Consider the following 22,357-nt stretch of genomic DNA (forward strand, 5'->3'; position numbering starts at 1 on the left):
TAGGATGGGTGCTTCAGCTGATAAAAGGAATCTAGGCAGGTACCAACACCATCCTCTGATTAAAATTCCTTTGCTTCCCAGTGCAAAAGCAAGTACTCAAAAAAGTAGAAGTGTTTCCATGTTTGAGGAAAAATGTTAATACTAGAATATTCTATGTTCTGGGTGTAGCCATGCATTTACTCATTCATTTCTTCATATAGTCAATTAAGAAACGTTTATTGAGTCCTGCTTACTATGATACTGAAGAGGAGGAAGACTTTCCTCTACCCACTCTGGGTCCTTTCTGACTGGGCTACAAATTAAATTGACATGAGACCGAATAGCAGAAGAAAATCAAACAAAGCTTTATAACATGTATACATGGGAGAAACCAGGGAAACAGAGTTTTCTCAACAAAATGGCAGATGTTCTCTTCTTAAATAGATTTAGGTAAAGACAAAGGAGGATGTTGGGGGAGGGGGAGAAGACAGCTATGGGAGATTACCAGAAATCACAGTAAACAAGAGTACGCAGATTTAAGAGTTTCTGGAGATAAGGTCATCTCTCCCTTCTTCCTGGTACAGAGAGGGAGATACCTTTACAAGTGGAGATTTCCCTTTTAAATGTAAATGTTTGGCAAACAGAACTTTGATAAGAATGGGTTTAGCAAGGACCCTCCCAGTCTAGCCATACCCAGAGTTAAATTCATTTAGGCAGTTAGTGGGGGAGGTCAAATGTCTCTCAGAGAAAATAATCAAGGCAAAGAGATATATTTTGAGGTGGCCAATTTTGATCTCCCACAATACCCACTCCAGTAAACAGTGCAACTGTGTTCAAGTCAGATGCCCTTGAAAGTGGCAGTCTAATGATTTCTAGTGATTTAGTATAGGAAATCATATTTTTTAACAAGAGTTCATCACTGGGTGAGATGGATCCTTGCACTATTCTTTCTGCCAAGGGCCTCTGGAGAATTGAACAGATAGCTTAGGCTAAGCTATATGTACCAGACGGTAGACCTGAGTCCACCAGGAGCACTAACCAGTGACCTGTATGTGTCAAGACCGAGGACCCCTGGATATTACCTTTGCCAAAAACAGAGCTCTTCGCAGCATAAGGGCCTCTATAAGGTGTTACAGAACATGTGGGGCTTTGAATTTGTGTGTCTACAAGTTGTATGTTAACAGTTTATTTTTTCCCCTTGTATAATATTTGTTTGGTTCTTTCCTCTTGATTAAACTTCTTTTGGGTTGTTAGTGGGCAGCATGCTTGCAAGTAAGGAAGTTGTTGCCAGCTTGCTGGAATGTGCAGAGAGTATTCACTACAACCCTCAATGTCACCTAGGTCCTATGAGTCACGGATGTCTCTAATAGATAGGGAAATTCATATTTAAATCACTTCCTTCCTGAAAAGAATGACTGGAAGAATGACTCCAAGGTTTCCAGCCTGACTAAATAAGGGATAACAGTACCAGCAATGAGACAGAAAATACTGGAAGAGGAGGTTTGGGAGACAAGCACGTGAATTGGCTCAAAGAATGTAACAGCTCTTTCCCATCCATGCAGATACCTCTTAAAAGGTCTCCTCTCATGGGAGGCTTTGCTTCTTGAGCCTAAGAACTCCTTCTGGCCTATCGCCGTCTCTAGTACATCCGTTTGGATTCAGTTCTTACTCTTATAAGTTTCATTGTAAAGTTTCAAGCTGTCTTTTGCTTCCTTAGCCACTTTGCCTGGTGTATATGTGTTGTCATTTACCCATTCTTCATTTAGGGACTGGGACTAACCTCATCCTTTCCATGCGTAGCCTTGAATTATGGAACCCCAGACCCAGAAGAGCCCCGGATTCCCCAGTCACCAGGAAGAGGAGATCTTTTATTTATCCTTGAGTCCTCAAGTGTTCAGGAGGTTTTGGGTCTCTAGGGCAGTGGTTCTCAGTTAGGGGCAATTTTGCCCATGGGGACATTTGGCAATGTCCGGAGACACTTTTGACTGTCACAGTTGGAGGGAGAGTGCTACTGGTGTCTGGTAGATAGAGGCCAGGGATGCTACTTACATCTTACAATGCACAGGACAGCCCCCAGGAACAAAGAATTATCTGGTCTAAAATGCCAATAGTGCTGAAGTTCAAATCTAAGATACTAAGCACATTAGCCTTTTTCACATCAAGACTGCACAACTTGGCTCTTCTCTTTACTCGGGTTGCAAAATCATCCCTTTCGGATAACAAGACATATGCGCTTATGAACAAAGGGCTCCCCAGTTTCATGCTCAGTCTACTTGCAGCTGCCAGTGAAGAGGTTGAAGTGGCCAAGGAGTTCTGTAGCTGACTTGCTGCTGCTCTCCGTGGTCTCATCCCTCCCTCTAGTGGTAAGCATTGCAAATGCAGCTGGAAGGACAGAATTCCCCATTCCCTGGCATCAACATAAGGAGGGTTGTGGTGGGAATTGGAGTACTGTATTCAACAGACTATTCCCCAACCCAACTTCCAAGAACAAAAACATATTGGAAACATGATAGAACTTAAAAAAAAGTGCATGAGGTCAGCTTGAAGGAAATTTTATTTATTCGGTTACAGTGTAATAATCATTCATTTTTCATGAAGATAGAAATAAAAACCTACTGCTGTTAAGTGTAACCCATTTATGTCCCTTCAGCATTTTTGAAACCACCCCTAGGATTCATAGCATGAATCTGAGTTCAGACATTTACTAATTGTGTGATTTTTGGTAAGTAACTTTTTTTTTTTAATGATTTTCTTTTTAATTTTTATTTATTTATTTTTTCCCCAAAGCCCCAGTAGATAGTTGTATGTCACAGTTGCACAGCCTTCTAGTTGCTGTATGTGGGATGCGGCCTCAGCATGGCCAGAGAAGCCGTGCGTCTGTGCGCGCCCGGGATCTGAACCCCGGGCCGCCAGTAGCGGAGCACGCGCACTTAACCGCTAAGCTATGGGGCCGGCACGGTAAGTAAATTTTCAAAGCCTCGGTTCCTTCTTTGTTAAAAAAAAAGAAGTTCCTTCATCTGTATAATGGTACCTATCCTATAGGGTTTAGTGAGGAGTAAGTGAACTGTTGTGTGTGAATCACTAAGAACGGTGTTTGGCATTCAATAAGTGGCAGCTATTATAATGAGTATTAAGTTATCTGGACACACTAAGCTCTGGATTCAGACGGGCAGCATCTGTCACCTTCTTGCTTTGCATTAGGTAGGGAAAGTTAGAAGTGTGCAGTGCCTCTCCTCTGGCCTGCTCAAAATCTACCCCAGGCCTCTGTAGCACAAAGTTGCCTGCTTTGTGACCCTCTATAGACACAGTCTTCCATGGTTACCATTGACAACCCCATCAATGACCAGATTTGTGGCCTATTCCACTCTGCAGCTCTAACTCCTAACCAGGAGATTGAATGGACTGACTAGCTCTTGATCTCAAGTCTAGGAAGAGCCTATTACATAAATAAGTGACCTGGAAGTAATTATAAACACCCCAGCAACTCTGGGTGGGCTTGGCTTCATAGCAACCATATTCAACACCACCCACTTGTTACTGCCCCTCCTCTCCCTTTATCACTCAAGGAGATGAGCCCCAGGTACTTGTGGTCTAATTCAGAGACCACTGTGATACAGAAAGGAGAGAGAGAAAGCTTTGTGTTTGTAGATGCAAATGTAGTTGGTAAAACGGTAAAGAAAAGAGAGGAAATGATTATCATAAAAATATTATAGCTGCTGTAAGGGGGAAAAGAGAGTGCATGATGGGTTTATGGGGTGCTCATAATATTCTCTTGACATAGGGTGTCACTTTTTTAATTATTTGTTGAACTGTACTGGTATGTTACATATTCTTTTCTGTATGTGTGTATTATATTTCACAATTAAAAATTACATATACTAATATCACTAATACTATTATGGCACAAAGGATGATATTGTACGGAAAAACCAGGTATCAGTGACTCCAAATCTCTCAAAAGAGTTGGACAGTGAATGGAAGGAGGTTTTAATAATATGTTAATCAATGTATTTTGCTTATATTTTCCTTTCTGTGCATGCCCAGGAGTGATATACATTGAAAATATGTATTTAAATCCAAAATAATTATTTCAAGAAATATAAAACAAAAATTCTAAGTCATAATAAAAAAGCAGATAGTTATAATAAAAAGGAGAGAAAATTTCTCATGAGTCTGTTGATGCCCTTTAATATCACCCAATACCCGTGTATACTGGCCCAGTCAGCCTTATATAGTCAAGATTACTGCCTACAACTGGTCTTGAACGTCATTCTTCGCTCTCTCCTAGCAGAATTTGACCTGGAAACCTCTGCCTACATCTCTTTCCTGTGGGAGTTGGCTGCAGCAGTCTCCTCTGAAGCTTGGAGGCACTACCTCCCCAAATAAGGGCCTCTCGTGAGCTGAAGTTTCAGGGGGTGACAGCCACAAATTCTTGCCAGAAGATCCTTTGGCCAGGAAATTTTGTAACCTTTGACTTCACCTGAGCCAGCAGATGGAATGAAAATTATTCATAAATGAATATGTAGAAAATAAATTAACTCTGAATATATTTAATGTATATATAGTATATTTAACATTAATAATATATTTAAACATTAGCAATAGGACAGAATAATTCCAATTTTGCAGAAAGACCACTTATGTAAATGACTTTTATGACTGTAATTCAATGCTGCTATACATGAGCACAACCTCTTCACACACAATGGCTTTGACAGAATTGCAGACACTCGTTTAGCTCTTCATTTACTTAAAGCAAAGAATAATTAACATATTCTAATCACTGCAAAAACCTGTTCACTGACCCGTGATAATTTAGAAGCTTTCTTACCTTCCCAATTTTAAGAAATTCCTTTAGGGGTTATTTTTTAATCCCTCCAACAATTCATAGGTGGTTGGATGAATGAACAAATGAGTCCCTCTGTCAATCAACAGATTTCATTTATGGCTCCTATAGAAGAACAAGACTCTCATGAAGCAAATAGAACTGACAACTGATTTCATAAGAGACACACTGAATGAGACAATGTACCTGAAAGAACCTTAGAATGATGTTTGGAACATCATAAGGATTTAAGTAAGGTTTTTAGAATTTCAATCTAAATGCAGTGTACCTCTCAGTTGCTTATTGTAACACATGTAAAAATATGGAAATTATAGAAACAATAATTACTCAGAATAAAAATTCGTGGCATAAATAAGGATTCTAAAAATATTTGTTTTATGAATAAGTGGATTCCAATAGTTCTTAGATCCAATTATTATTTTAATAGATTTTCCTAAGTTTATTCCCGTGCATTTTTTTACAGAGGTGAGATTGTACTGTATATATCATCTTATATTCTGCCTTTATGGCTTTATATTATAAAATGTCCTTTCCCCATAAACACTAAAAACCATTTGAAAATATAATTTTAATGGCTAATACATTTTATATTCCTTAATTTACATTTCCCATATTGTTGAGTAATAGGATTGTTCAAGGTTTTCTTTTGTTTTCTGTTTTAGCTTTATAACTAAAGCTGTAATAAACACTGATGTAAATCTGCACCTGTTATTTCTTCACACTGATTCACAGGAGCGTTATTAAAGGGTGAAATTGTGTAGTAAATGTCTGTTGATTTTCCTGACTGGCCTCCATTTCCACTTCTTGTGGTGACAGCACCTCACTTTGGAGAATCCCCCCTGTATCCCAAGAGATTTGGGTAGAGCCGACTCCATCCCTGGCTCCAAGGTGTGCGCAGGACCAATGCGAGGGCAGCTAGGGCATTCTGCCCTCCTGGCTGCTGGCACTGACTGGTCAGGACTGAATGTGAGACCCAGCTCAGGCAACAAGACTCAGTGCTGGGATTTTCCAGGAACTACTGTGGAAAAGTCATTCCCTTTCACTAGGGATTGCTAACCCGGATTGATATAAGCCCAATTTTCTATTGACCACTGGAGAGAACCTGCCTTGGTATAAAGCTAACACGGAGGAAACTCAGAAGCTAGAGATGAAAAAAGGCAGATTCCCAATAACATAATTTCAGTGGCAGTTTCCATCCTGAAACTAGGATGTAATAATTTTCTTTTTGACCTAAGTGGGTATAAGGAAGGGTGTTCTATACTTGCAACCCTCAGAGACCAGACTAATTGAAAGAGTGTAGCATGTTTAAGACTGATGCTTTACTGCTAAATTATTTTTAAAAAATTGTAATTTATACACAAAGCAGCATCGAATAAGGGTATCATCACACCCTTATCAGTGTTTCACATTGCTATTTTAAAATCTTTACTAATTTTATACAGAAAATGCTATTTTTTTAAAGGTGAAGTGAAGGAATGATAGGTATATAGATATGAGATGGTAGATAGTAAGACTCTTTTTTTTTTTTTGAGGAAGATAGGCCCTGAGTTAACATCTGTTGCCAATCTTCCTCCTTTTTTCCTTTTTTCTCCCCAAAGCCCCAGTAGATAGTTGTATGACATAGTTGTACATTCTTCTAGTTGCTCTATGTAGGAGGCTGCCTCAGCATGGCTCGATGAGCAATGCTTAGGTCTGCACCCAGGATCTGAACCAGCGAACCGCGGGCCACCAAAGGGGAGTACATGACCTTAAATGCTTTGCTACCCAGTTGGCCTCCTATGCTATTTTATTTTAATCTATATTTCTCAAATAACTAATGGTGATATTTTTTTTTAATGTGCTGATCATTTTGATTTCTTTGTTAATATTCTTTGCCCATTTATCTATTATTGTTACTGATGTTATGCAATCTGAATTAGTTTTACACCGGGTTTTTCTAACTTTTATTTCCCATATGCATTAGAAATATTTTTTTAATCTATTGTTTGACTTTTATGTGTGTAACATCTATTTTTTCCCCTAGAAATAGCTCCAATTCAAACTTGAGGAGGAACGATCTGATAAGAAGAGCAAGCATGTTCAGTCTATATTCTTATTTAATTTACTTTGTAGAAAACATAAGTTTCAGTTTCTAGAACAATATGCATAGCATCTCTTGACTGGCTCTTTTTTAATATTTTTAGCGTTCTTTCTTTGTGTGTCTATGTGTGTGTGTGTGTGTGTGTTTGAGGAAGATTAGCCCTGAGCTAACATCCATTGCCAATCCTCTTCTTTTTTGCTGAGGAAGATTGGCCCTGGGCTAACATCCATGCCCATCTTCCTCTACTTTATATGGGACGCCACCGCAGCATAGCTTGACAAGAGATGCGTCGGTCTGTGCCCGGGATCTGAACCTGCAAACCCCGGGCCACCGAAGCAGAGCGTGTGAACTTAACTGCCATGCCATCAGGCCGGCTCTTAGTGTTATTTCTAATAAAGTAAACTTTGATATCATGTACATTTGTGATCATTTAAACATTTCCCTTCTTCCTTCCCACTTCTCCATACTCTTTTATAGGGAATTTATCAGAAGCAACAACGGAATTCTCAAGAGAAGACAGTTTAAATGACGAAACGGCTATTTACACCAATTTTATTAAGTCTTTAAAATTATATCAACAAGGATTATAAAACCTCTTCTAAAAGTCAAAGACAGTGAGTGCCATCAGACTGAGGGGAGCTTAACTGAATTCTCTTAGCTCATTTTATCTAAACTACTCCTACAGCAACAAGTTCTCCAAAAATGCAAACTTGTCTAATACGTATATACCACATTACTCAAGAAGAGAGATAAAACTATCTAATGGAAATGATTATCCTCTTTGGGGAAGTGGGTGAAATGGCTTTTCACCAAACACTTGTGGCCTTCCTTATGAAAGCAGCAGCTTGACGCTTGACTATTATGTCTTTTGACAAGGCGAACATAAATTCTATGATGATGCCAATAAGACACTGCAAGTTGTTGAAGAGAGCCATTATTTCTCTCCCTTGCTGAGTATTTGAGTGTGAGAAATACGTGTGTTTCGTTAGGGAAGATCAAGATCCCAGAAGTGCCCCATGGCGTTGTCAGTTTATTTTCTTAGTGAGGTGATCATACTTCAAAGGGAAAACTACAGGAATATTGAGTTGGTTTTTTGGTCTCTATATTCCACTGGGATGTAAGTCTCTTGAGGTCAGAGACCCCATAGTATTCAACGTTGTATTCTCAGTGCTGTTCAGTGCCTGGATCCTGGCAGGCTGCAATGATTACTTATTGTAATAAATGGATGAATGAATGAGCAAGTGAACTAGGCCAGCTCTTTCTTCATTTTATAGGAAAAAATAGTATGTCTGTTATACTGAATTATAGCTCTACGTCATTTTGGTATCGGTACTAATAAGGATTATAATAATAATAAAATCTAATAAACTAACTTTTTCTGAGTTCCCATCATGTGCCAGGCACTAGGTTAAACACTTCATCTGCATGATCCTAATTTTTACAATTCTGAGGTGGATACTATTATCATCCCATTTTACAGATGAGAAAACTAAAGAAATCCAACAACTATGGAGAAAAGCAGGAACTTTCAATAGGAGCTCTTCCTCCCTGTTTTTTAGTTTTTGCTACTTAAGTGACTTGTCCAAGACCACGTTGCAATTTAACAAGACAGTCAGGATTAGAACAGTTTTCCAGACAGTCAGATGAAAACAGTTTCCTCATTACCAGAGGGACTTTGACGTGCTTCAGAATCACCTGCAGATCTTTTTAAAAATATAGATCCCTAACTGCTCCCACCCCAAGATTCAGATTCAGTATACCTCTGGAGGATCCCAGTCATCTACATTTAAAATAAGTTCACCAATTAAATATCATATTCTGAAAATTTAGTATCACTATTCCAGAGCCTACTAAAAAGCTAGCAGGATTCCAATACGTAAGTAAAAATGAATAATGTTTAGACAATATTTTAACGGTAAAAATGCTTTTCATTGTGCAGCAGAGTCTGCTATCCCATCATCATGATCTGTGCCTATAGATGGAAGGTTTAGAATATATACACAAATAAAAATGTAGGCTTGAAATCTTCTGTCCGTATCCCGATTTGGTTTTCAGAAGGAATCAACATTAAGAATAAAATCTTACACCTCGGAAACATAAAGGACAAATTCATGCACATACTACATTAGAATGACAGACACCTGCTGTAGCAGTATTTTTCTTCTCAAATACATGACTTTCTACTTTCCAAAATGTTTTACTATCAATCTGACAGCTTTGGAAATTAGCACGATAACCAGCAACGACCTTTAGACAGGTCAATTACACACCGGAAAATTTCAGTAAATATGAAGGTTAGGTAAATTAAGATAAGCAGGTATAAAGCGAACAAATTGTTTCTACCCACTGACACTGGTTTTCTAAATGATAGCCTGCCGAATTGTGTGTTATTTGGGTAAAAATGTAGCTTTTTACAACAGGTTTTTCTGTGATTTCATTTGTGTTTGTAAACCTGAAGGAAATACTCTCCTAGCTTTTAAACCTAATTCATCACGTGGGAAAGGATTTAGAGAAAGACTGCAACATAACCCACTCAGAGGCCCATGACTTTCTATAAACATGAGCCTTAAAAGGAAAAAAAAAAAAAAACAGGACAATTCAAAGTGCTAAATGGAGAAATAAGAGACCTGGATTCCAGTCCTAGATACACAATTAATTTATTTACTAGGCCTCTGTGGATCTCAAGTACTTTAATAAAATGGGGAGGTGGAGGATGGAAGAGAAAGAGAAATTAGAGAATCTCGAGGATCCTTTAAAATAGGCGTTGGCAAATGTACTCTGCTAAGAGTCAGAGAATGAACATTTTAGGTTTGGGGGCCATACTGTATTGGCTACAACTACTCGCCTCTGCCATTACGGCACAAAAGCAGTCATAGACAATACGTGCACAAACGATCGTGATGGCATTCCAATAAAATTAAAAAAAGCTTTATTTACAAAAATGGCTGGTGAGCAGGAGTTGGCTGTGGATGGTAGTTTGCCAATCCCTGCTTTGCAGTCTTTCCTACAATACTATGAAATATGATATTTAGGCTTCCAGAGTACTAACTATAGGCCATAATTATTTTAAGTATACTAAAGAAAATTGAATAATTATGGTTTAAAATAAACTTGTCAGTATTTTTCATACAAAACGTATTCATTTCCTGATATATTTAGTATTAGCCTGCACAAGAAACTTTATAGTGTTAACATTTGCCAATGCATTTTCCTTCAGTAATGCTCTCTTTCCCTCTGCCAGGAATATCACTTACGAAAAATATGTTAAAAGCATACTTAAACACACACACCCTTGTAAATACCAACTAACTCACAGTGGTTAATCATATCATATGGATAATTAAGAGCTCAGGCTTAGGAATCAAGTAGACCAGGCTTTGTCTTTCAGTACTGTGACTTTGGGCAAATTACTTAACTTCCTAGAACATCTGTTTGATCAGCTGTTAAATAGATATATAATACTTACCTCATTGGGTTAGTATGAGGATTAAATGAGATAGCATATTAACATGGTGAAAAGGAAGAAGAGATTACGTTCATATATTATATATAGCATTCTTTCCTTCTAGATGTTCTTGGCATCTACTTGTCATTATCCAATAATGCCACAACTGTAGTGAGAGAGTCAAATATATCATTAGACCACATATTTACAATTAGTAGACAACTGATGAAGTTTTTGTGGGTTTTTGGTAAAAAAAATATGTTTTTTGGTAAAAATAATTTTTCTGATAAATTCTGGTCTTTAAAAAATGAATTTATGATTATTCTTAGAATGAGTCAGCTCTCCTTGAAATGCTCTCATTCTAAACATTCTATTAGCTCATGGTTGGTAACAGATTTTGCATGCCAAACAAACTAAAATGTAGCTTTTTTTTTCATTTTAAAACAACTTTTATGGAAAATGGCAGTATTTAAAATCTCATGAGAGCAGTTCCACTTCCAATAATGATAGAGTAAGAGCAAACCAGACTGAATCCTCCACAGAAAACAAACATGAAATCTAGATCTAATATAAATAGCAGCTACCTGAAGCACTGAAGAGCAAACAGAAGAAGATGGACTCTAGTGGAGTGTATTTGTCTAGAAAAGTGGAGTTCCATAAAGTTCCCATTTTTTGCAACTTCCAGCCGAGGCCAAGTGCAGATGGTGCTTGATCCAGGCGGTGGGGCTGTGAGGGAAAATGGCCTGGTGAACCAGAAAACTGAAGCTCAGAAAACTATGGCCACTGAAGAGAGTAGGCAAATTTGAGAAGGAAAAGAATCAGAAAGGGGGTGTGCAAATTCTTCCTGCCTATATCTTTGGCTCACACTTTACCTACACATGTGGAACAGATAGAAAGCATATTGGCCAACAGTAATCAAACTGAAAGGAGACTAAAGCTGCCACCCAAGAAACAGAGTTTGCAGTTCAATTTTGCATGGAGTACAACAGGTTAAATAATCGAAAGGATTTACAAGGCTCCACGGAGCGTACTCATGCAAGATTTTTATTAAAGGCAAAAGATATGGTACAGCAAGAGAAAGAGGGTAAAAAACAAAAAACAAGGAAGGAGGGTGTGTGAAACCTCCAGGCACAGCTCTTCAGGGTCTGTCATACTTGCAAAATGAATATGAGTTTCATCTCAGGATTGAATTGCCAAGATTTTTCTGATAAGTCTTGGTTTCTGGAAAGCTGCCCAAAAGTTTCCAGCAGACTTTTTTATGTTCTTCTGCGTATAAAAGCCAAGCCTTAAAGTTTAACTGACCATGCCAGGTGTAATTCATCAATAAACAAGCCAGTGTTGGGTGCCTCCAGGGGGGTTTTGAACTTAAAGCAGCATATTATAAATCATTAGTTAGCTGACTGACCTTTTCTTGGCCAAGGTAAGGTGCCAGACTTCCAGACGTCCCTGGAGATAAATATCGTTGTTCAGCTCTGAAATAATTTTATCCTACACAAATTTCAGTACGATAATTGCCTGCTAAAACAAAAGAAATAACACACATCAGGGAAAAATAACAGAATCCAGAATCTCAGCAACTTAACCTTCATAATTTCTAGGGTATAATTAAAAATTGCCTGACGTATGAAAAACCAGATAAATGGAACACAATGTCAATAGAAAAGAAAATCAACTAAGAGCAACCCTGAGATGATTCAAGTATTGGTATGAGAAGTTAAGGGGTTAAAGTGGCTATTTTAACTGACTTCAATTAAGTAAAACAAAGTATGCTCACGATTGAATAAAAAGATAGGAAGTCTCAGATAGAGAAATAAAAATGATAAAAGAAAAACCAAATGGAAATTCTAGAAGAAAAAATATAATATGTTAAAAAAAAATGAATAGACTTAGCGGAATGGAGATGACAGAAGAAAAAGCAAATGAATTTGAAGATATAGATCAAAAGAAATTATTCAATATGAAGAATAGAGAGAAAAAAAATGAACAGAGCCTCAGGGACCTGTTAGATGACAGCAAATGGTTCTATGTACATAATAGTACAAAATGAACATGAGAATGAGAATGTAACAGAAAAAAAAATTCTTTTAATTGAAGATATCATGGCCCAAAATTCTCAAATTTGATGAATGAAGGTTTCTGTTACAATAGTTGCACCATTGAAAACCAAAGATAAAGAGTAAATCTTGAGAGCAACGAGAGAAAAAATGACACTTTGCATATAAGAGAATAACAATCTGATTAACAACTCACTAGTCAGAAATTAGGAGGCCATAAAAGAGTGGAACATTAAGGTTCTTTTAAAAAAAACTATCAGAAAAAAAAAAAACTATCAGCTCTAAATTTTATATCCAGTGAAAATATCCTTGAAAATGAAGGCAAAATAAAGAATAAAAATGTATAGAATCATCCTCATGCCATCCGAATCAAAATCCCAACAGTTTTTTTTTCTTATTTATCTTTTATTTTGTGTGTATGTGAAAATTCAGATGATTTTTTAAAATTACATGGAAATGCAGGGTCCAGTACAGCCAAGACAATCTGAAAAAGTAGAACTAAGCTGGAGTACCTATACTATCATATATCAAGATCTATCATAAAAGTACAGTAATTAAGAGAACATGTTATCAGCACAAAGATACACAAACTGACCAATGGAACAGAATACAGAGTTCAGAAATAGACCCAGACAAATATATTCACCTGATTTATAACCAAGATAACACTACAGTACAATGAGAAAAGGATGGTCTTTTTAACAAATGATGCTGAGTCAACTGAATCTCTATATCAACAAAAATGTATTTTGACCCCTACTTTATACCATACACAAAATCAATTTCACAAGTATTGCAGCTCTAAACGTGAAAGGTAAAACAATAAAACTTTTAGAAGGAAACATGGGAGAATATCTTCTTGATTTTGGTTGAGGTAGGCAAAGATTTCTTTAAAATATTATAAAAGGTTAAAACTTCTTATAAAAGGAAAAAACGATAATTTAGATTATATTAAATCTACAAATTTCTCTTTATCGAAAGAAACCATTAAGAGGGTAAAAAGGTAACCCAGAGGAAAAAAAGGTATTCACAATACACTTATCTGACAAAGCACTCACAGAAAGAATAAATAAAGAACTCCTACCAATCATGAAAAAAATGACAGACAACTCAAAAGACCTATGCTAGGACGTTCAGAGGATTTTTATTTGTAAAATCCGAAAAATAGAAATTACCCAAAAGCCCATTAACAGTAGAGAAGATAAATAAATTGTGGTATATTCATACAAGGGTATATTACACATCAAGAATAAGGAATGATCTATGACTGCTTGCAGCAATACAGATGGAAGCAAAGAAGCCAGACACAAAAAAAGTACATTCTTTAAGATTCAATTTAATTAAAGAGGGGAAAAACAGGAAAGAGTAGATAGTGATTACCCTCGTGGGAGAAATAATGAAAGGAAGGGGCTTCACAGAAAGCTATGGGGATGCTGTTGATGTAATTTTCCATTTCTTGATACGATCATTGGTTAAACAGGTGTATTTGATTTGCAAAACTCCTTTAAACTACACTTTTAGGATATGTTCCCTTGTCTGTCAGTATGTTTACACATCAAAAAGCTGGTACAAAAGAGAAGAGACAGAGAGGGAATCATCCAGAGCAAAAGTGACTAACAAGTCAATGACAAAGGAGGAGCTCTAACTTATAGCCCAGAATCCAGATCCTTCCACTCAGAGGCCAGGGGACAAAGTGGGGATTGCACAGAAAGGCCATCAACAGAAGGGCCATTTGGTCTGAGCCTCCTATTCAAGAAAGGCCTCAAATGTGGAGTTTTGATATAATTTCCAAATAAGAGTATACATATAGTTAGGAGATAAACTGACAATTTGAAAAGGAGAATATGTTCATTGAAAACCTTTAAAAATTATGGGCTCATTCTGCCTCATAATGAACTATTAGGCAATTTTATACTGTTTTTAATAAATCCGGTAATTTATTACAAGACACAAAATTATATAGCTTTGTGGGATTTTGTATTAAAACTGTTAAATAGTTAATTTATGTTAAAGTATACCAAGGATTTTATAATCTGACTTTAGCATGTCTTTATTTTTAAGGATATTAGGAACCCCTCCAAATGAATCTGACTTATCAAGATTGCTTGTATATAAAACCACAGAAATACTAAAGAAGTAATAGGCTTGCCATAACTGTTTCTTAAATCTGAACCCAAAATTGCAGTTTTCAGTGCCTAATTAAGGTCTAAAATAAAGATTGATTTCATGTCCTGTCTGGGTTAGTGGTCAATTCATTAAAAACGTCTGTTAAAGCTGGCTATACTTTAGAATTTAGTGTAAACACACAATATGCTGTCTTTTTATGGATGGATGTAATCAAAAGGTCTGATTCACAACTCTGTCGTCTTTTCCTCACTGAATAAACTGTTTCAAAAAAAGCCAAGAAACTTACTAAAACTCTTACCATGAAAATCCACGCAACAAGAGCTTTATCCATTGCCTCTATTAACGTGTTAGATTAAAAAATAAATAAAAACCTCTATTACTTATAATAGTCATAACTTGGTTTCTTTCACTTTCCATATTTTAATATTTGAATTTTAATATTTAAAATCCACTAGCATTTTATTCAAGAATGAAAACAAAAAAACTACTAAAATTATTGAAGGGAAATCGGTTACTGGACTGAATCCCACCCAAAGCCACATGAATCTCCAGTAGATTAAAAAGTCACCTGAACTTTCCAAACGTGTCAAGTCTGCTATCTTGACTGGGAATTTTATAAAACAGGATTGTCAGGAGAATGTTGAATACCAGCTGTCTCTGCTGCTTACAAGATCAGAAGTCGAGTGATAACAACCTGCCTACCAGTATTTCAACATGAGTGATCCAGGGCCAGGTAAACGGCAGGAGCGTGGGGGTGGAGGGTGGGCTGGAGAGGGTCAGTGTGAAACATGAGGGAAAACCCACTGAACATGAATAAATGTGAACTTCACATGGTGTAGGATTCAAGTTATGAAGTAAATATAAAGTATTATGAAGTATTAAGAACATATATTAACTTGAAAAGCATTTAAAATATCCATGCCCTTATTAGGGGTAAAATCATAACTTCTGGTGATGGGGCCATTCAAATGGAAAATTGTTAAAATATCACTATGTGTCCTTAATATTCGCCAACTCTTCTGGTATCTCCTTTCGAGTCATGGCTTTCACTTCCTCCTCTTACCACCAGCAATCCAGGAGCTTCTTCCATTTTCTAGTGTACTAAACGGCACTATATAAGCGGTATATAGTTTCCCTGTTTTATGATGTCTGTAATTTGCTTTTAAAAACCTCAGCAAAGATACATTACTATAAATGTGTGTGTTTGTTGGTTGAAGTTACATGTAGAGGCTGCATACTTAATCAACAATTCATGGTCTAGGGGTGGGTGGCAAACATACATCAGAAAGGCCACCTCAGAGAGGACTACAAGTGCTTCCATATCTATGTCTTTGAAACACACCAGACATTTGCTAATTAACATCCTGAATGCCAAATATGGATTTTCACCGGTGAAATCAGTGGTTTGTTAATCAGTATAATGAACGTTAAAAACAGGCTCTCCTTGGTGAAATTAGTGGTATTCAACATATATAGATTGGCTATAATTTAGAGACTTTTGCAAGAACAGGATTTACGAAACTGTTGATTTGACCTCAAAATGGTCCTGTGTCCGGTCATTGGTTTGGAGGATATCTGGTAGTTGAGTCTTTCTATTACAATAGGAGTGCTGTTTCTGGAATATTATCACTTCTGCCTTAAAATAACTTTTCATGCAAGGAGGTGGTCTCAGCATCTAAAAAGAACAGAGTTGAGACTTCATAGAGAATAAGACAAGTCATATGAAATGTTTAGTGCCTGCTTACCAATAAGTGTTTATTAAATAACTATCTAAATGTGAAGCCAAACTCGGCCTGAGGCTTGTTTTATTTTAAGCTGGTACTAACGTCATGGGGGAGTAGCCTTAACACAACTCTTCCTTTTGTGATGGCCATTAATATATACCAAAAAGAACATAAAAGTTGTGCACAACCAAATTGGCTTAGGTCAGTTCACCGACCTCTTGTTTATTTCTGCTTATTCCCGTAAGAATTTATATCCCCAGTCTTTTAAAGCTCTCTGTAAGTCACAATGCTAAACTAAGTTTTGTTATTTTTTTTTTTTACCCTTTCCAAGAATATACTTTCATTTCCATTTTTGCTTTCTTAAAGACTCCAATGTCTTAATCCAAAGGTGGAACTTTAATGGTGGAAAATCTAGCTTGCAGAGGGAATGAGTGGGGAGGATGGTTTTGGTCTGAAAGAGTTTTGGATGTCCTTAAACTATACTTCATTGGGTGATAATATTCTGACTTTATATCAGGCTGACCCTGGCCTCTAGCCTGTTGTGTAGATGACCACATAAATCTCCAAGGCTTTAAAAAATCACCTACACCTTCCAAACATATTAAGTCTGCTACAACAGTTTGGATCTTGTTTTTATATCAGTAACCACCTGACACTAAAGTTCCACTTGTTTCCAGTAGCAAATAATTAATTAGTAAGACAACTGGAGGCTCTCTTAAAGGTCTACTGGGGTTTTTAAATTTTGTCATTCTTAGAGCTATGTGGACTGTAATATTTTTAATACATACAGAATTTATTGTTACTATGATGCATGATTTTTTAGAGATAATTGTGTTGTTTCATGCTATCCTAAGTGAAAATGCTATTAAATTTGGTGGTGTCCATAAAGCACATGTACTGTATCAAGCTGTCCATAGGTACCTTTCCCTGTGCACCAAAGCAGACTTAGACATACAACAGAAAGGCATTTTAACGACTTTGGTAAGTGGTGCTATAACCAAGCATATAAATATTTCATTTGGGAATTTTTATCCCAGCTGACTTCTGAAGCAATGCTTAGTCTTTTCTTTTTCTTTGGCATCATTCAACAAGTATGTAAATAACTTTGTTCATACATTTGTTATTAGAACTATATGTTTGTTCATGTTCTTGATTGTTTGCAAACATTTTTCACATAAAAGAATCACCTCCACTTAAAAAATATTCTCCAGGGGCCCGGCCCCGTGACCTACTGGTTAAGTTAGGCACACTCTGCTTCAGTGGCCCGGGTTCCTGGGGGCCCACCTATACCACTCGTCAGCAGCCATGCTGGGGTGATGACCCACATACAAAATAGAGGAAGATTGGCACAGATGTTAGTTCTGGGCAAATCTTCCTTAAGCAAAAAGAGGAAGATTGGCAAAAGAGGTTAGCTCAGGGTGAATCTTCCTTGTCAAAAAAAAAAAATGTTCTCCAAATTTCCACTGCATCTAGTACAATACCAAACATAAATGACGGCAAATGATTATGCTGACGAGATAAGTACTTTGCTGAATGATTTTTAATTAATTAAATAATATTCCTTTTATTTGTTCTAAAATATTATCATATTCTCTCATTTGTTACATGATATTCAGCTGACTTGTTAGAGCAAACAGCCAATTGCCAATCCACACAAATGCCTTATTGTCTCTCTTGACATAATCAAAACTAATACACGTGCAAAATCAAGAGTGTCAGATCCAAAACCTCTAGCTTTGATTCCAGTAATTTATTTTTAAGTGGGCACACCATTAATAGAACACTTAAAAATAGCAACCCTCTCTGGAATCATAGCGAAAAAGAACATGTTCCTTTAAAAAAAAAAAGTAAACTAATATTACTTTTCCCACCATTATTTGCTTGCTTTTTCAAAATTCAGTTAAAGGAAACTCAAAGCCTAAAGCTGAATGAAGTTCAACCTGATACTGTTTCTGTCTTTACCACATAACTTAAAAATCCTCACTAGCACAGTTCCTGAGACATAATAAACATCTCCTGAGTGAACGAATGTAAACATTCACAAATGATCTAAAAATTAGCCAAGCTTAATAAAGAAGGTGCAAGTTTTTAAAGTGAAAGGATTAAATGGTTTACCAGTTACTTCCTATGATGTTCATTTTCACTCTGTACAGAAGGGGGAGCCAAACACATATTTATCCACTGGCTGGGATTCTTTCCCATTAAACAAAATAAAAAAAATTCTTCCCTTTACAAATACTGTTTTTGTCTGTAGCCACACGGTAAGATTCACTTGCAGACAGATGTGAGCTACACAATGAGTTCAGATTTTACCCAGGTTGAGACAAACTTTGATACTTACATATCTCTCAGGGATGATAAAATACTAAATAAATGGGAAGCAAGTTTCAGTTGTCAGATCCCAGAAATACATCTATTGAAAAAAGATTCTAGCCCAAGTCGGTAATATGATGTGAAATCTTCACTAGTCTAAAGGAAATATGGTTGATCAACAAACAGTCATGTTAAGAACACATTTTCTGGCCACTTAGGTAGAATATTTCTGAACTTGCATAATATTGAGGTCCAAATTAACTTTTTCTCCTTACTGTCCAATAAATATTAGATAAAGTGGAAATTTGGTGCATAGAAAGGATTATTCCAATACTAATGGAAGGAAATCCATAAGACAATGCTATCTTATTCCAATACAAATTCATCCTAGACCCTTCCAGTCTTAGATAATCCTTTTATGCTTCTACAGCTGCCTTTGGAGTTCCCCACAGGTACTGCAAACTTTTCAACTCTGATCAACTTGCTCTTACTTCAGAGTCAGCTGATAACTTCACCTACTTTAATTGAGAAGTTACCTTCAATTCTAGCTTCCTAATGCCTCCACTCTCTAGCTCGAAACATTTTTTTTCTTTATGGTCTATATTCACTCTTGTTTTAAAGGAAGACCTGTCCTTTTTTCAAAGTTAAGACTCCCCCGGTACCCGGGTGATATTTTCCTTACAAATGAGCCTACTTGTGGCCATTTTAAATACCCTTCCCTTTCCCCAATTCTAGGCCTCTTTTCTTATTCTTTTTCTTTGCCTGCATTAAATGAGGAAATCCACGAAGGCTGTGTGTATGTTCTTTCTGGCACACTGCCTACATCCTATCTCTTAGTAACCTCATCGGTACCTGTGGTTTCAATGATCAATTCTATGAATATAATCCCAAATTTTACAACAATTTTAACCCGAACTCCACAGCCCGTGTCTTGAGTTGCCAGTCAGATAGCTTTCCCTAGATGTTTCAGTTCTTCATACCAAAATATTCCAAATTGAAATCATTAAATTTCTTTTAGTAAATCAGTTCCTCCTCCAGACATCCTTTTTGGTATTAGTAACTTTTTCCCAGTCAAAACTCCAAAATCAGTTTGCACACCTCCTATCCCTTGTCCTTCCCATTCAATCTGTCATCAAGTTCTGATAATTCTTTCTTACTCCTATATCCTACTTCAGGTCCTTATAACTCACTCCTCCACCATTACAATATTCTCCTTACTGATCTCCAATTTACAGCCACCAATTATTTTTGAATGTTGTTGCTATTCATTGAAGTGAGAGTAATCCACCAGGGTTTGCGTGAGATAGGCATCTAAAATCCTTAAAAATTAATCCATTTATCTCTTAAAATTCCAGACATTGGTATTTTGAAACAAAGGTAAAAATCAAACAATGCAGTTGGTTGTCACGTTAAGAAATACTTCTCACAATTCTGAAAAAGAGTTCCACTGTGACAATAATGTGCATTTCTCAACTAGCAGAGCAACATGGGTAACAGAGTCTGAGGCCCAGCTCATGGTGTTGCCTAAAGAAACTCTGCAAGAGCTGTAAATGGCTGTCCTTATCCCTCAAGAGCAGTGTTGCCTGACTAGCAAATTAGGCTGCATCCATTTCTTCTGCATAGACAAGGCCTGGCAATCAGAGAAGATACAGCTCTGGGAAGTCAAGTATTTATATTAATGAAACCGGATTGGCATTTCTGAGAATATGAGAAAAACACATTTTAAAAAATCTATCCCACAAATTTTGCAAACCACTACAATGGAGACCAGCTTCTAAGGTCAGATAAGTGGGATTCTTTATAAAAGCAAATTATTGGTCAAAATGCAACTCACCAGCACTGCTAGAGTATGAAAAATAATAGGATAGCCATTTGGAGAAGCAATTAGGTGTCCATGACAGAAAACTATTATGTTCCAACACAGAAGCCATCACAGCAACCCAGCTCTCCCTGAGCATTATTACTCATAGGATCACATTTTGGCGCCATTATTCCAAAAGGGAGAAGATCTCACTGAATGTCTTCATCTTTTATGAAGGATCATGGGAAAATCATTTTAGAAATACAAGATATCATACATCCCATATGTTAAGAGAACTAATTATTTAATTAGTGGCTCATGCTATGGCCAATCTTTATGGCTTAGAAAATGGTTCAAGGGATATCCATGAGTAACTTGAGAAGTTCTTTAGTTCAATTTCCAATTGGTCATATAGGCAATAGACTAAAGAGAAAAGGTAGCAGAATGCTTAGACATCAATATCCTTTTATAGACTGAACAGAACATAATTGGAAATAAACACAATTTTTTGCTTTAACAACCCTGCTATAAGACAATTGCAACTTTTCTTTCATGCAACTAATTGTGAATTAGCATTTTAGGAAATCTTTTTCATAAAATGAATAATTTTAGTAATAACTCTACTTAATAAATAAATCTACAAAAGTAAAGCAAATAATTATGTAAATTAAGTGAAGCATAGACTTTTTTTAAAAAAAGGGGGAAGAAAAGCAGATTTTCTTATAATAAAAAGATTAAATCACATTTTCATGAATGTATTCTGAATCTAAAGAAATAATTTTTAGTTAGGAGAAAACAATAGACTTGTTTGAAGGAAGGGACACTATAATACAAGACCAAAACAATATTTATGGGTTGCTGAGGTTGAAGACTTGAAAGTCAGATTACAATTTCTATATCTTTTTTTCCCCTTTTTTAACTTAAAGAAATATGTACCCTTGGAAATAGTATAGCCAGCAAATGAGAGAGCAAAACTATGTCTTAAAACTATAACATTTCAAAAGGTGTTTTATTAATTATTTTAATGAAAGTATGTTTAGGGAAACGTATCTATCAGGAAATATTTGCCTTCTTCCTTTTTTCTGATATTTGTATCAGTGAGAAAAGAGTAAGAAATAAGGCTGGATGAGTTTGCACTTTTTCCAGAGAATAATGGCCAAGACATTTCCCCATCCAACTTCAGGAGCCACACTGAAGCCTGTTTATGGGGCATTCGCCTATCACAGCCTCCTGGTACAGCGTCTGGGGAGTACTCAAAGGAGATACCCACTCTAAGAATGAGGCCACAGGACTGAGGCTATTGCAAACCCTAATGCAGAGTGCTGAAGAGGGATGACCAGGGAAGCGGTTGGAAAAGAGCATAAAAATTATATGCACAGCTCTACTGTCACTGGGCAGAAAATTCTCCAGTGGATTTTAGAGAAGGAGATGGTCTCAAAGAGGGTCAATAGTTTGGTACCCACTTAATGCCAATTTAACATATGAGTATTTCACAAAAAATATTCTGACATTTCACTAAAAGAAGACTTTGTTTTTAGTGCAATAGCATGAATGGGGCTGAAATATTGTAAATTTTCAGTTCCCTGGAGATCTGGTAGAGGTCAAATTATGAAGATTTCACAGTCAAAATGTATTATATATTATACAGTTATAAATACAAATACAGTTTTTGCTAAATGAAGAAAGAGTAAAAATTCAAAGCAGTCAAGGTGTTGGAAGGTGGATCTGGGATGGGCGTTTTTGAAATGTCTCTCTCTCATCCCCACCATTTCTTTTGTCACTTGTCCCTACATAAATTAAAAGGCAAAGAATTAGATCATCAAATAACTCACTCACACCCACCTTCAACTTCACACACCTCGGCCAATATGAATCAAGTTTGCACTGGCTATACTCTTTTCACCACTTTTATTTACTGTAAAATACATATTTTTTTTTACTTGGGAAAAGGTTGTAATATTATAAAATATACTTTTTATTATCCCTGG

Source organism: Ceratotherium simum, chromosome 19 (assembly GCF_057802395.1).
Source record: "Ceratotherium simum simum isolate JZ-2026a chromosome 19, ASM5780239v1, whole genome shotgun sequence".
In the NCBI taxonomy this organism is placed as follows: Eukaryota; Metazoa; Chordata; class Mammalia; order Perissodactyla; family Rhinocerotidae; genus Ceratotherium; species Ceratotherium simum.